Below are 12,905 nucleotides of genomic sequence, written 5' to 3' on the forward strand. Positions count from 1 at the left end.
GTTTTGTCTGCACTCTAGAAGCTGTGCCATTGACAGGCGGTCGGCTAAAGGCTGCAGGCACCAAAGAGGAGCTTATAAGTGGAGGGTGCTGGACAGGTTGGCAATGGTGAAGATGGGAAGCTGATATTCTGCTACTGACTGAGTGAGGCCATGGGCAAGACACTTCATGCCTCCGTATTTTTCTTTGGGAAACAGAAATAAATCCTATGCAAGCTTCCACTCAGATGCAAGCCAAACAGCCCCGCAGTCCGATTGCAGCGATGTGTAAAGGGCAAGCAAGTGGTCAAAAAGGACGACCACAAGTGTAGCCACCACTTACTTGCTTCAGCTGCATCCCCGGCCTCAGGTGTCTCAGGAAGAAGCTGCAAGAAGCTTTCCTTTTGTCTATTTTTCTTCATCTGTTCCACCAAATACTCTATGTCCTCCGGCTCTAAGTTCTCATCAGCCAACTTCCACAACGCAGCACGGATCTAGTTGCAATGGAAATACATCACAGACTGTAAGCAGAGACACACAGACCAGCCACAACATCTCAGCACGGGCACAGAGTCCATAGAGTGCCATAGGCTTTGATGTAGCTCCATATACATTCCACTAGTTTCAGAGCAATGTCTCCTGTCCTCAGCTTGGCAATTACACACAGTGAGGTGGAACACTTCAGTACCATAACCTTCTACTGCTGCAACTGGAGCCTATGTCAGGAAGCCCTGCTTGAAGCATGAAAAGTCATAGGAGTGCCCCAAGACAGATGAAGGGCTCACATGACCGTGAGCAGGCAGTTCAGTTCCTACAGGCCATGGCAGGAGAATAAAAACCATGTGCAATACCCAGCAAGGAGGAGTAATTAGCTGCTGCTTTACACTCATGGCCGGGAATTACAGCTGTTTCTCACTTCCTGCCTTCTGAAGGACTCAGCTCTGAAGGACTCTGAAGGACTTGGTCTCTGAGACCACGAGACCAAAAGGAGGAGTCACGTGAAAACAAGTTGCAGAAACACTGATGTTAATGAGCAGAAAACTGGAGAATGAGAGGGCTGAGAGGTACAGCCACAAAGGTAACCAGGAAAAATCAAACTCTCCCATTTTATTTGGCAGCCTTGCTTACCCTCAACGTTAGCATCATTGCTTCTCTGCTTTTGAGGGTGCACTTTGCCTACATTCACTGATGTGTGGCTTGCTCTGCCATTCAGAACTTCTCTAAAACAGCCTTTGCACATAAAGAATGCTTCTGGCACGACCTTAGCACCATCTCCAAACCAGGGACATTTGCACCACTGGAAATAGCCAAGCGATTGCTCTGTCGCTGTCAAATACATTCCCAAGTGAATCCCTATCCCCATCCCCCAGGAGGGGAAGATTATGATTTTCAGTGACATTTTGGGCCAAGTACTAAGTAGCCACTGGAAAGGAAGTCTGCTCATCCCTGTCCTTATTCCTTACCTTTCCAAAGACGTCCCTCAGCTCTTTGTCACTGGTAAGAGCAGGACAGGTGGGATGATCCATCTCCTTGGCCCGGCTCAGTGGGAGGCCTGGTAATGGAAGCAAAGGTTCTTGTACATCTCTGGCAGACTTCAAGCCCCCCAAAATGCCATGCTGGGCAACAGGCCAGACAGGTTCCAGATTGCAGAGCTCCCATAAAACACTGAGATTGGGATTGAGAGCAGCAAGGGACATATGCCTAGACCCTCTCCCAAGGGATGGGCTACTGGCAGCAGCCATGACATTATTCTGTTGGCCAGCAGACTGAAACCTGCTGCATGATGAAGGCCAGAGCCCCTGGATGCTGGAGAGCCTCTCTGTTTGATGATCCTCCTTGACAAGTGCTGCTTGTCAAGGATCAGGCACGGCAGGGAGGGAGGACAAGGCAGAAGGCATCTCCTCCCCCAGCCTCAGCCTGCAACACTGACACAGGCAGAGAGATCGGGAAGAGATTTGTCATCGTGAACCTGCCACAGGTGGCTTTGGGCTTGTGCTGTCACAGGGTGACAAACTCAGACCCTGCATAGGCTGCATCCATTTGGCAGTCCATCCTGCATCCATTGGAAAGTTCCAAAGGACTTTCTGACATAGGAGGATTCCCTATTTCTGCCCGGGCAAAACCTGGCAATGTCCATGAATCTCCTTCAGACCTCAAAGGGTTCAGCTCAAAAACTGCCCCAAGGAAAGGTTTTCTCCTCCAAGGGCAGGAGGAAGGAGTTGGAAGGTTTCTCATTTCTTGCTAAATGCCTTCTTTTTCCCTACTGATGGTGACACTAGAAAGGCTGCAGGGACATAAAAGCCATGATCAGGATGGAGAGGAATGTATCCTTTTCCTGCACTGCATTTCTAGGGCCCCAAGGTACCACCCAACACTTCACATGGAAGGAATTTTCACTGCACCACCAGAGCACACTCCCAAGTGACTGGGGGACTGGGCTGCGGGACATTCCATTGAGCCCATCAAGGAATTGGAATTAATTTTAAAAACTTTTGAAAAGAATAGGTTTTAACCAAGTTTTCCAAATGTCATTTCTGAGTCAAGACAAGAATGGTCATTCTAGGACAGACATCTCCTGTACCTACCTGCATCTTCTGTGTTCTTGTCTTTGCTTCTGCTGCTGGATCTTGGCCTTGAGAAAATGGAGCACAAAAGAACACATGAGGAGGTAGAAAGAGGAGGGAGGGAATGGGTGTTGCATGAAAGAAGGCAAATCTGCCTAGCATGGTCACTCTGATGAAGGAGGAAATGCAACACATAAACCCAACAAAATGCAAAGCTGATTAACTGTCCTTAGGCTTTCTGTTGCTGCTGTCACACAGAGCTGGCCAACTCTGGCTGAAACACAGCAGTCATTCTTCAACTTGCATCTCAACTCCCAAACTCTGCTGCGTCTCCTTTTGGAGCCAAGTGGCTCCTCCAGCCTCTCTGAAGCTGCAAGAGCTGCTGAGCTGAGACACGAGTCTGTATGCAGGGCAGCTACTTTTGTACTGCTGCCGGAGCTTGACTTTGCCTGCTCGTGCCTTACCCTGGTGACAGCTTTGTGCTACATGTGTTCAGAGCACTGCTGTCTCCTGAGAATAATATTACACCTCCTGGCTCTTTCCAGAATAAAAAGGGTTTTTCCAACTCAGCTGCTAGGGAAGGATATTCAGATTGCACTTTAAAAGCTCTACTGAAGAGTTTCAATTGGAATGATACTGCTGTGACTCCGTCTTTATTGTTGCCATTGGCTTAAGATTGACAGCTACATTTTCTCACACATATACAAGCCAAGAACGTTCCATTGGGTACAGTCCTCTGCCTCTTCTCTTGCACCTTGCCCTATTTGATTTTAAGCCCAGAACTAAATATTAAATATCAATCAGATTAGACATCTATACCCCAAAATTTATAGGGGATCTCATTTCACAGTGGAGGCCCAGGTACAGTGATGGGATGTACGCCTGATGATTACAGAAGCAGCACCTGAATTTGCAGACACCTCTCCAGTAGCCAGTATTTGCCCAAGCATATTCTCCTGGTTGCAGAAGTTGACAGTCAAGGATCACAGGATTCCAAGATCTGCATGATCCACACCCATGCAATACAGTTGCCAAACGACACCACAACCAACAGAGAGGGAATCAATAGCCAAGTGCAGCAGAGGACCCATCTTGAGGTGCTTTTAAACCCTGTCTCCTCTTCCCCACCACCACCTCTGCTCTTGGGGCGTTGGTGCTGGGTTTGACATCATGCTGGATCATCGTGGATGGGCAAAATGGTGAATACACACAGGTTTGCCTACATACATCGGACAGCTGACAGTGCAAAAAACCTCATGAGCTGGGAAGAGTGAGGTGAACAGCACACTGGAGCAGCAGACACCTTGGCTTACCTCATCTCCCGGGACTCCTGGAAATCCAGCTGCAGAGAGCTTGGCAGGGACCCTGCCGCACTGCCCACAGGGGGACTTCCTGCCCTGCGTATAGGGGGGATCAAAGGCAGTCCCAATGACCCCTTCTTCATATCCCCACCGATGGAATACAGCATACTCTGGAAAGAGCAGAACACAGTGCTCAGATCAAGCATCCAGTCTGGCCCCCATTCCGGCCTCAAGACACTTAGCTATGCACTTGATTGGGACTTGGAAGGAAAGGTCAGACTTATGGAGCATCATGGACTAGGGCAGGGAAAGGTGACCTAGGAAAAGGAAGTGGGTGAGGAAGAGACCATGTCCCAGATTTGCCACATCTACCCTTCTGCTCAGTTCTCTGCAAGTGTGGCTGCATTCCTTCCTACTTCCTATCAGGATGTTTTGGGTTGCCACTGCCTCCACTGGCCTTTTGGATGGCAGAGGAGTGGGTTTAAGATCACTATTCTCTCCTGCCCCTAAAGTGCCTAACAGCCAGGGCGGATCTCCAGCCAATGCCCACAAAGCCATTCTGCAGGATGTCAAAACCTGCTTTCCTCAAGCCCCTCATTTCTTCTGCTGCTGCCCATCCCTCCTACAGTTCCCCAGCAGCCTTTGAGCCCAAATGCTGCTGAGCTCTCGGGATGCTCGCTGCTCTCCAGCTCCCACACATCCATCATCTCAGGCTCACTGGCATTTAGGAAGTTCAGCAGAGCTCCCTGCCCTGCTGCTCTTTGGAAAAGTTCTGCCTGCTTAAGTTCCTCCAGGGCCCCCATGCCATGGCCAGCAAGGGGGGTGGAGGCAGCGAGGGCAGATGCACACCCTTCCTTCATATCCCATCATTTCTGGCAGAGCTAAAGAGCCAAATCTGAATCTGTTCAAACTTCATTGAAAGGCTCAGTTCGTGTCAGAGATACACTGGGCCCTATCTCAGCAAGGCTGAAATCAAGTACTCAAGCTTTTGACTGGACTTTTTTTTCCAAAGTGGTTCTTCATCAGCCTCCTCCTGCACCTCACCGCAAACCCATAACAAGTGCAGGTCCTGGCCCTGCTGCAAAGGCAGTCGTGGGTCTGGGCTCTGGGCTGCTCTCCCCATGGCCACCTCCCACCACTTCCCTCTGGACAAAGCCATGCCAGAGCTCACAGCTGCCCAGAAGCTGATGAAGTCTAGAAATAGCAGCAGCGACAACTGTGCAGAGGGTGTGCTTCTCACAACTCAGAAGCTGAGACAACCTGGAAGTGACTTTGCTGGACTGCCTGTTCCAGCAAACGCCTTTTTCCTTCCAAATCAGACACAGCTGACAGAAAACACCACCAAGACATAGAGATGGTTCACAGATACCCATAGTTTACTAAATCTAGAAGGATAGCTTCTCCTGATTGGACAAATGTAGCAGCCGTGACTGCATGTTGGTGTTTTCTCAGCCATAAGACTGAAGAGGAACCACGACAGGGCCCAGAAACCATTCAAGGACCTCTCCTGCTATTGATCTACGCTGGGGATGTGAAGTCTGCACTACACATCCATTGCAAAGACAGTGTGAAGGGCAGTGTCCAGCTGAGCTTTTCCTCAACTCAGCTGCTTCCCTAGGATCACACCACAGGAAAAGGTCTCCAAGCTCAGCCTACAGCAAATAAACTGAAAATCTACTACACAGGTCTTAGCTTGGCCTTCTTACCTCATAACTTTTTCCTTCTGATCTCTGCTCTTGGTGTTTTCTACTCTCATCATCATAGCCAGTGACATTTTTCTTGTTCTCTTTCTCCACGCTGCACATTTCATTTGTGTTAGAAGCAGTAGAGCTCTTCCGGATGGGAGGCAACGGCTTGGTGGGAAGCAGCGAAGAGGGACATGGCCGGAAAGACTTAGAAAAAATGAACCTGTTCTCGCCTGCAAAATGGAAGAATTTTCACTGCACCACCAGAGCACACTCCCAGTGTGTGGGCTGCGGGAGAGTCCGCTGAGCCCATCAAGGAATTGAAATTAATTTATAGAAATTTTGAAAAGCGTGGGCTTTAACCAAGCTTTCCAAATGTCACCTCTGAGTCCAGATTACAACAGTCATTTTAGGACAGACATCTCCTGTACCTACCTGCATCTTCTGTGTTCTTGTCTTTGCTTCTGCTGCTGGATCTTGGCCTTGAGAAAATGGAGCACAAAAGAACACATGAGGAGGTAGAAAGAGGAGGGAGGGAATGGGTGTTGCATGAAAGAAGGCAAATCTGCCTAGCATGGTCACTCTGATGAAGGAGGAAATGCAACACATAAACCCAACAAAATGCAAAGCTGATTAACTGTCCTTAGGCTTTCTGTTGCTGCTGTCACACAGAGCTGGCCAACTCTGGCTGAAACACAGCAGTCATTCTTCAACTTGCATCACAACTCCCCAACTCTGCTGCCTCTCCTTTTGGAGCCAAGTGGCTCCTCCAGCCTCTCTGAAGCAGCAAGAGCTGCTGAGCTGAGACACGAGTCTGTATGCAGGGCAGCTACTTTTGTACTGCTGTCGGAGCTTGACTTTGCCTTCTCGTGCCTTACCCTGGTGACAGCTTTGTGCTACATGTGTTCAGAGCACTGCGGTCTCCTTAGACTATTACACCTCCTTGTTTTCTCAAGAATAAGGATCAGATCAAAAGCCCTCGGGTATTGACATTACGCTACATCATTAGAGGTGGGCAAAATTTTGAATACACAGGGGTCCGCCTAAATACATGAGAGAGCTGACTGGAAAATAACACACGAGATGGGAAGAGTGAGGTGAACAGCACACTGGAGCAGCAGACACCTTGGCTTACCTCATTTGCTGGGACTCCTGGAAATCCAGCTGCAGAGAGCTTGGCAGGGTCCCCGCAGCACTGCCAAGAGAAGGACTTCCTGCCTTGAGTATAGGGGGGATCAAAGGCAGTCCCAATGACCCCTTCTTCATATCCCCACCGATGGAATACAGCAAGGAAGCCTGGAAAGAGCAGAACAAAGTGCTTGGATCAAGCATCCAGCCTTGTCCCCATTCTTGCCTCAAGACATTTAGATATGCCCTCAACTGGGACCTGGCAGGGAAAGTCAAACTGATGGTGGAGCTTGGACCAGGATGGGGAATGGAAAGGGAGGTGATGAGGGATAGACCATGTCCCAGATTTGCCACATCTCCCCTCGTGCTCAGTTTTCTGTAAGTGTGGCTGTATTCCCTGCAGGCATCCACATGTTGGGCATCAAAATGTTCTGGGTTGCCACTGCCTCCACTGGCCTTTTGGATGGCAGAGGAGTGGGTTCAGAATACAATTCTCTCCCTGCCCCTAAATGCCTAACCGCCAGGGCGGATCTCCAGCCAATTCCCACAAAGCCATTCTGCAGGATATCAAAACCTGCTTTCCTCAAGCCCCTCCTTTCTTCTGCTGCTGCCCATCCCTCCTACAGTTCCCCAGCAGCCTTTGAGCCCAAATGCTGCTGAGCTCTCGGGATGCTCGCTGCTCTCCAGCTCCCACACATCCATCATCTCAGGCTCACTGGCATTTAGGAAGTTCAGCAGAGCTCCCTGCCCTGCTGCTCTTTGGAAGAGCTCTGCCTGCTTAAGTTCCTCCAGGGCCCCCATGCCATGGCCAGCAAGGGGGGTGGAGGCAGCGTGGGCAGATGCAGGCCCTTCCCTCATATCCCATCATTTCTGGCAAAGCAAAAGAGCCAAATCTGGACCTGTTTGAATTTCAGTGAACTTCAATTTCCTGGCATGGAAAAGGTCTCAGAGCTCTGTCTACAGCACATAATGTGAAAGTTTACCGCAAAGGATTTTTCTTGGTCTCCTTACCTTATGTCCTTTTCCCTCTGTTCTCAGCTCCTGTATTTTTACCCTGTACTCATCACAGCTGCTGCCATTTTTCCCATTCTCCTGCTCTCTGCTGCATGTTTGTTTTGGCATGGTGGAAGGAGAGCCCTTCTGGATGGGAGGCAACGGCTTGGAGGGAAGGAGCATAGAGGGATTTGCATGGGAAAACCTCTTGGCAAGGGGATAGCCAGTCAGGCCTGCAAAGCGGAGACACAAAACGTTACAGAGGCCGCAATGGAACCCTAAAGCAGCTTAAGCTACATGTTTCATGGGACACATTTCCTGGAAAGTTTGAAACAGTTGCACAGGGAAACATGCTCCTGCTGGCAGACACTTGGGGCAGGCCAGGGGAAAACCCTGACTCACTTCCACAGAGCTACCACAGGAACAGCCTGGCCTCTGGCTGTCCTGGGACAGCAGGGAGCCCAGAGCCCTGTGCCTTCCAGGAATGGCTCAGCTGCACATGCACCCTCCTGCTCCTCTCCCTGCCCCACAGCTGAGCAGCCCTACAGCTCCATAGGGGAACTGGGAGCAGCAGAGCTCCTTGCAGGGGGCACATGCTGGGCACAACCTCTCCCTGGGAATGTGCACAGGTTCGCCAGCCTGGCACCAGACCCCTCCTCCCACCAGAGATTGGCCTGGGCCCAGCTCCCCCCTCACCTCTGTGTGAGGCTGAGCCATGCCTAGAAGGGAAGAAGTGAGTTAGGTGAACTCCCACCTTTATCATCAACACATCTAATGGGTGTGCCACTCGAGGGGAATAATTTTTAATTACAGAGGAAATTTCTTTGGTTTTCCTTTTCATGGAACTAGCCTGGGTTTAATTCCTCTCAACACTATTGAGTTAGCAAGTCTGAAGGGAATGGTGGAAGGCTCCAATGATAAGAGGGTTAAAAAGATTCCTTCTTAATGCTGGCCTTCTGGGAATCCCCAGGAAAGACCCACACAGCTGTGACTTCTAGTTCTGCCAACCACAAAGACCGCTCAGCAAGCAGGCTGTGGCCACAGTCCCTGTCCTGGCTGACAGTATGAGTGATTTGGCTACTGTCAAAAAGGAGAAAGCAAAGTAAACTAATAGTAGAATTCTGTGATGCCGTGGGCATCCTTGCAGGATCATCTGTCCTGCCACCTACTTTGACACAGAGACAGCACTGGCCACCATGGACCAGTTTTCCCCAAAATCTTGTGGGATTTTTTTCCATTTGGCTTCAGCCTTTCAGCTCCTTTCTCTCCTCACCTTTTCCTTCAGAGGTCTTTCCTTTTCTGGCAAAATCCATCTTCAAACCCGTGCTTCTGCCTCGCAGAAGTATCTGGGTTTGAATTTGGGATCACTCTCAGCGTAGACAGCGACAGGAGCTTGGTACCCAGCCTTAGAGCAAGGTTGGGGACTCCAATCGCCAGCGCTCGGCACAGAGAGGCAGAGCCAGACGCGTCTCCTGCCACTCTGGCCGTGTCAACCACAACCGTCACAACCCCAGCGTTAGCTGCCCCTTTGTGATGCAATAACCTGTGGTTCTCTCGTTTCCATGGCTGCAAAACCCCACCCCAACTCCATCCCTTTCACTTCCCAAAGGCAGCCAGCCTTAAGCCCAGCCAGGCCAGGCCTGAGGGTTTCACACTGTCTAGGAAGTAGACCCTTTCCTAAGCTACTCTTCAATGGCCTTTTTTTCTGTAATTCCCACTCGGTTCTGGGTTGCAGCTTGTTGCTGAGGGATTTTGTTTATTTCTCTTCACATCAAACTAAGTGGTGGGACACAAACCATGGCACCAGGCAGTTTAAATAACAGAAGCTTTGCACTATCCCCAAAGAAGACCCCCGAATTCAGCTGGCCGAGAGCTGTAGGGAGCAAATTGACCATCCAAACATTCCACTTTTGCTCTGCTTCATTGTTCCAGTGGTTCATTCCCTGCTTGCTTTATTGCAGATACACCCAAACCCAACATAAACATGATCTGCCTCAAAACATTTCTGATCTTGGCAGTTGTTGACAATTCAAAATTTTCTTAATGGAATAAAAGCAAAGGATGGGTCATTCTAAAATCCTCTCCAACAGAGCAGACAAATCTAATCCTGCTTGATTTGGCAGAACTAAGCCTGAGCCATGGGACTCGTGGGTCTGATCCCTTTTTCTCTATCCAAAAACTTATTTCTTCAAGTCTCATCTCGCCCATCTATTCAAAGAAGCTTTGCACCCTGCATTAGATGTCCCCATATCATAACGCTGATATGATCAGTGTTTTTGTAGGGTGTGAATTGGCCATGTAAAGTTCTCCTTCCTTGGGGCAGGGGTTTATTCCTGCTTTCTTTCCTGCAGACACACTCAAACCCAACATTACAGCACATGCCTCAAGACAATTCTCAATTTGACTGCCCCTGAAAATTCAGAAGTATACTCCGAGTGTTTCCCTGTCCCCAGGGACAGGCTCCAAGGTCACGCCAGGGAGAAAAGACACTGTCCCTGCTTCACCTGCAGGGACAGTTCCATGGAGCTCTGTCACTGGGAGAAAGTCGATGCCGGATGAGCCACCACACTTTCATCTGCTGCTGGAACTACTCCGTGATAGCTCCTGTTCTTCCCAAGAGAGAACCCGGCACCACCTTGTAAAGCGTGTCATGGGGGGATTTTCCTCCGGCATTTTGGGTCTTTGTTCCGGTGGGGGGACAGTGAGGTCTGACCGTTGGAAAGCTAGAATTACTGGGGTTTTTTTCTTGCTTTTCAGGCATTCTGCTTGATAATAAACTGTTGGGTTTTTTTCCACTTTCATCTATTAGTATTCATTTCCTATTGCTGGAAAGGGATTGTTGGAACACTTTAGAGGAGATGACTTATTGCAGATTGTCCTGTTGTAAGTTGTCTCAAACTGTGTGAGACAGATGGCTTCACACAGGAACATCCCCAAGGCTGCTGAAGGGATGGCACAGAGGAAGACAAACCTAGTATTTCTGAGGGAAATTCCTTGACACCAAACCAACCTGAGTCATCAAACAGTAGACCTGATGTTTCAAGACACGGGCCAAAGGGGAAACCTTTCAGTGTGTTTGGTCAAGGCCAGGTTATGATCAAGGCCAATGTGTGTCAGTGCACTTGGCTCCTTCTCTCCTCATTGTGTCCGGCACGCACAGGAGCCCAGAGCTCCTGCAGAAACCATCGCAGTATTGAGTGGGGGCAAACTTGTGTCCAGTCCTCACTTAGAGCTGTGGTATCCAGCACTGCACCTCATTGGAATGAGGAGCTGTTCAAGGTCTTTTAGGAAGAGCTAAGGAGGTTTGGCCTTCAGATCAGCACCTTCCCAGCTCTTGATTTGCTGCCCTGGGTAAGCTGCTGCTTGTGGCAACACTTGTTTCACAGCTGAAAACCTTCCTCTGCTGGCCAGCAGCCATTGCAGGAGCTTTTGCTAGTGACGTTGAATCTTTCAGATCTTCCTAAGGAAAGCTCAGGGCAGCACTTATCAAAAGAGCATTGCCTGGGTGCTGCTTTTAACAATAAATCTTTCCTCTGTGCTCCATGCCATGCACAGTAACTATTTGAGGAAGCAAATTTGCTGCTCCAGAAAGTCTTCCAAACAGTCAGTTAAACCATAACAGGACACAATTTTTTGAAGTGACACAATCCTCACTTTCATGCATTGTGCAGAAAAAGAGGAGCACTGCTTGAGAGCTGTGTGTCTAACCTAAGTGACCTTGCCACCAAGAACTTAGAAAAGAGGGGAGAGATGGAATCAGTAGCACAAGGATCTGCCTTGTGATTCTCCCACAGGCCTGAGGACATGACCCACTTCCACTGGGCCATGGCTTTTTACCCTACATCAAAACTCAATGCTTCAGATTGTGGTGGTGAATCCCCCCAGACTTGTCAGGCCACACGGTGATCTAAGAAACGCTTGCCAGGCCTCGGCCTTGCTGAACAGTCCCTGGACCCAGCTCCTCTTGAGCTTTTCGGAAACACTGAGCGCTCCCAGGAACTTGTGCTGTCTAACGAGCTCCGGGGGTTTCGGTGAACAGCCCTGGAAACCACTTTTTTGTTGTCCGTGTGGCATGACATCCTTCTTCTCCCACTTTCAAAGACAGGCTGCTGACCCAGGGTGCGGCCATGATGGAGCATTTTACGACTGAGGCCCACTCTCTTGTGGCCCATAAACAGCGCTCCAAAAGGAGGCCCTTGGAGCTCTCCTGGACCACAGCAGCTGCCAGCAGCAGCCTCCCTCTGAGTGGGGCCTCTCAGAGCCAGCAGCTAGCTCTCAGGTTTGCTGCACTGGCAGGATGACCCATCAACAATGCATCCTGGGCCGTTAGCCCCACTCCTGGAGGCTCCAGTTTAACTACTGTTAAGCTTGACTGCTGTTAAGCTTTTGGGCCTTATTCCCTTTTATCCTTCTGCTTTCTGTCCCCTTCTCAAACCCACCTAAACACACTCTCACACCCACACACACATACACACACACAGATAGTTCACAGTATATTTCTCGTTTGATTGCATTTTGTTTGTTGCTTTTTTTCCCTTGTTGTGCCTTAAGCAACTAGTAAGTAATAGTGTGAATGCTGCCGTTGAATTTTGTGTAGCTGTTGCTCAATATTCAATCTGGCTTTTACTGAACCTTGCTGGAGAATTTTTAAGCAATCTCAGAGACTTGTTTATAACAAGCCTTGGAAGCATGAGGCACAGGATTGACACGGAAAAGCAGGAGACTCATTCCAAAGTGATGAGTCTAACTGTCCAGTTTTTTACTCTTCTCTTTATCACTCTAATAAGCCAAGCCAAGCTTTTTCTTGGAGGCAGAATGTGTATGGGATGCACCACAGTATTATCCCATAGCTCTGGGCTGAATGGCACCAAGACTAAGGAGTAAATAGATCTGAGGAACCCTTGTCACTTGTTATTGGCCTCAGAGTCCAATCATCCTTCTGCAAACAAGTTGCAAACAGCACAGTTGGACTGCTGTCCTGGGTAAATATGCATACAGATGATGTCTCCAAAGCAGGGCATCTTTTCCCACGTCCTCTTCTTACCTATGAAATTGTGATTGAAAACACCCGTGAGCCAGATCTGTGTGAGGTTGCAAAGGAGCAAAGCTTTGGCACTTGGGCACACTCCTCTTGATTTCTTTGCTCAGGCCTTTGGTGAGCACAGAATACATCTTGGTAGAAAACTTTTGACTGTACAGGATCTTTTGGGTCCATTGTCCCCCAAACATGTCACTGGTGGCCCCATTGTAATACCAAG

At 49.3% G+C, this 12,905-nt stretch overlaps 1 long non-coding RNA gene across 1 annotated transcript in view; it reads right to left on the reverse strand.

The window, feature by feature from the left end:
• The window catches only part of LOC137471785 (uncharacterized), a 29,648-nt gene extending 24,012 nt beyond the window's left edge, over positions 1–5,636 (reverse strand). Inside the window, exon 1 of the long non-coding RNA XR_010997845.1 lies at positions 5,548–5,636. This is a non-coding gene — a long non-coding RNA (uncharacterized lncRNA). The remainder of the gene's footprint in view (positions 1–5,547) is intronic.
• Between the last annotated feature and the right edge of the window lie 7,269 nt (positions 5,637–12,905).

This window comes from Anomalospiza imberbis, chromosome 3 (assembly GCF_031753505.1).
Source record: "Anomalospiza imberbis isolate Cuckoo-Finch-1a 21T00152 chromosome 3, ASM3175350v1, whole genome shotgun sequence".
NCBI classification, from domain to species: Eukaryota; Metazoa; Chordata; class Aves; order Passeriformes; family Viduidae; genus Anomalospiza; species Anomalospiza imberbis.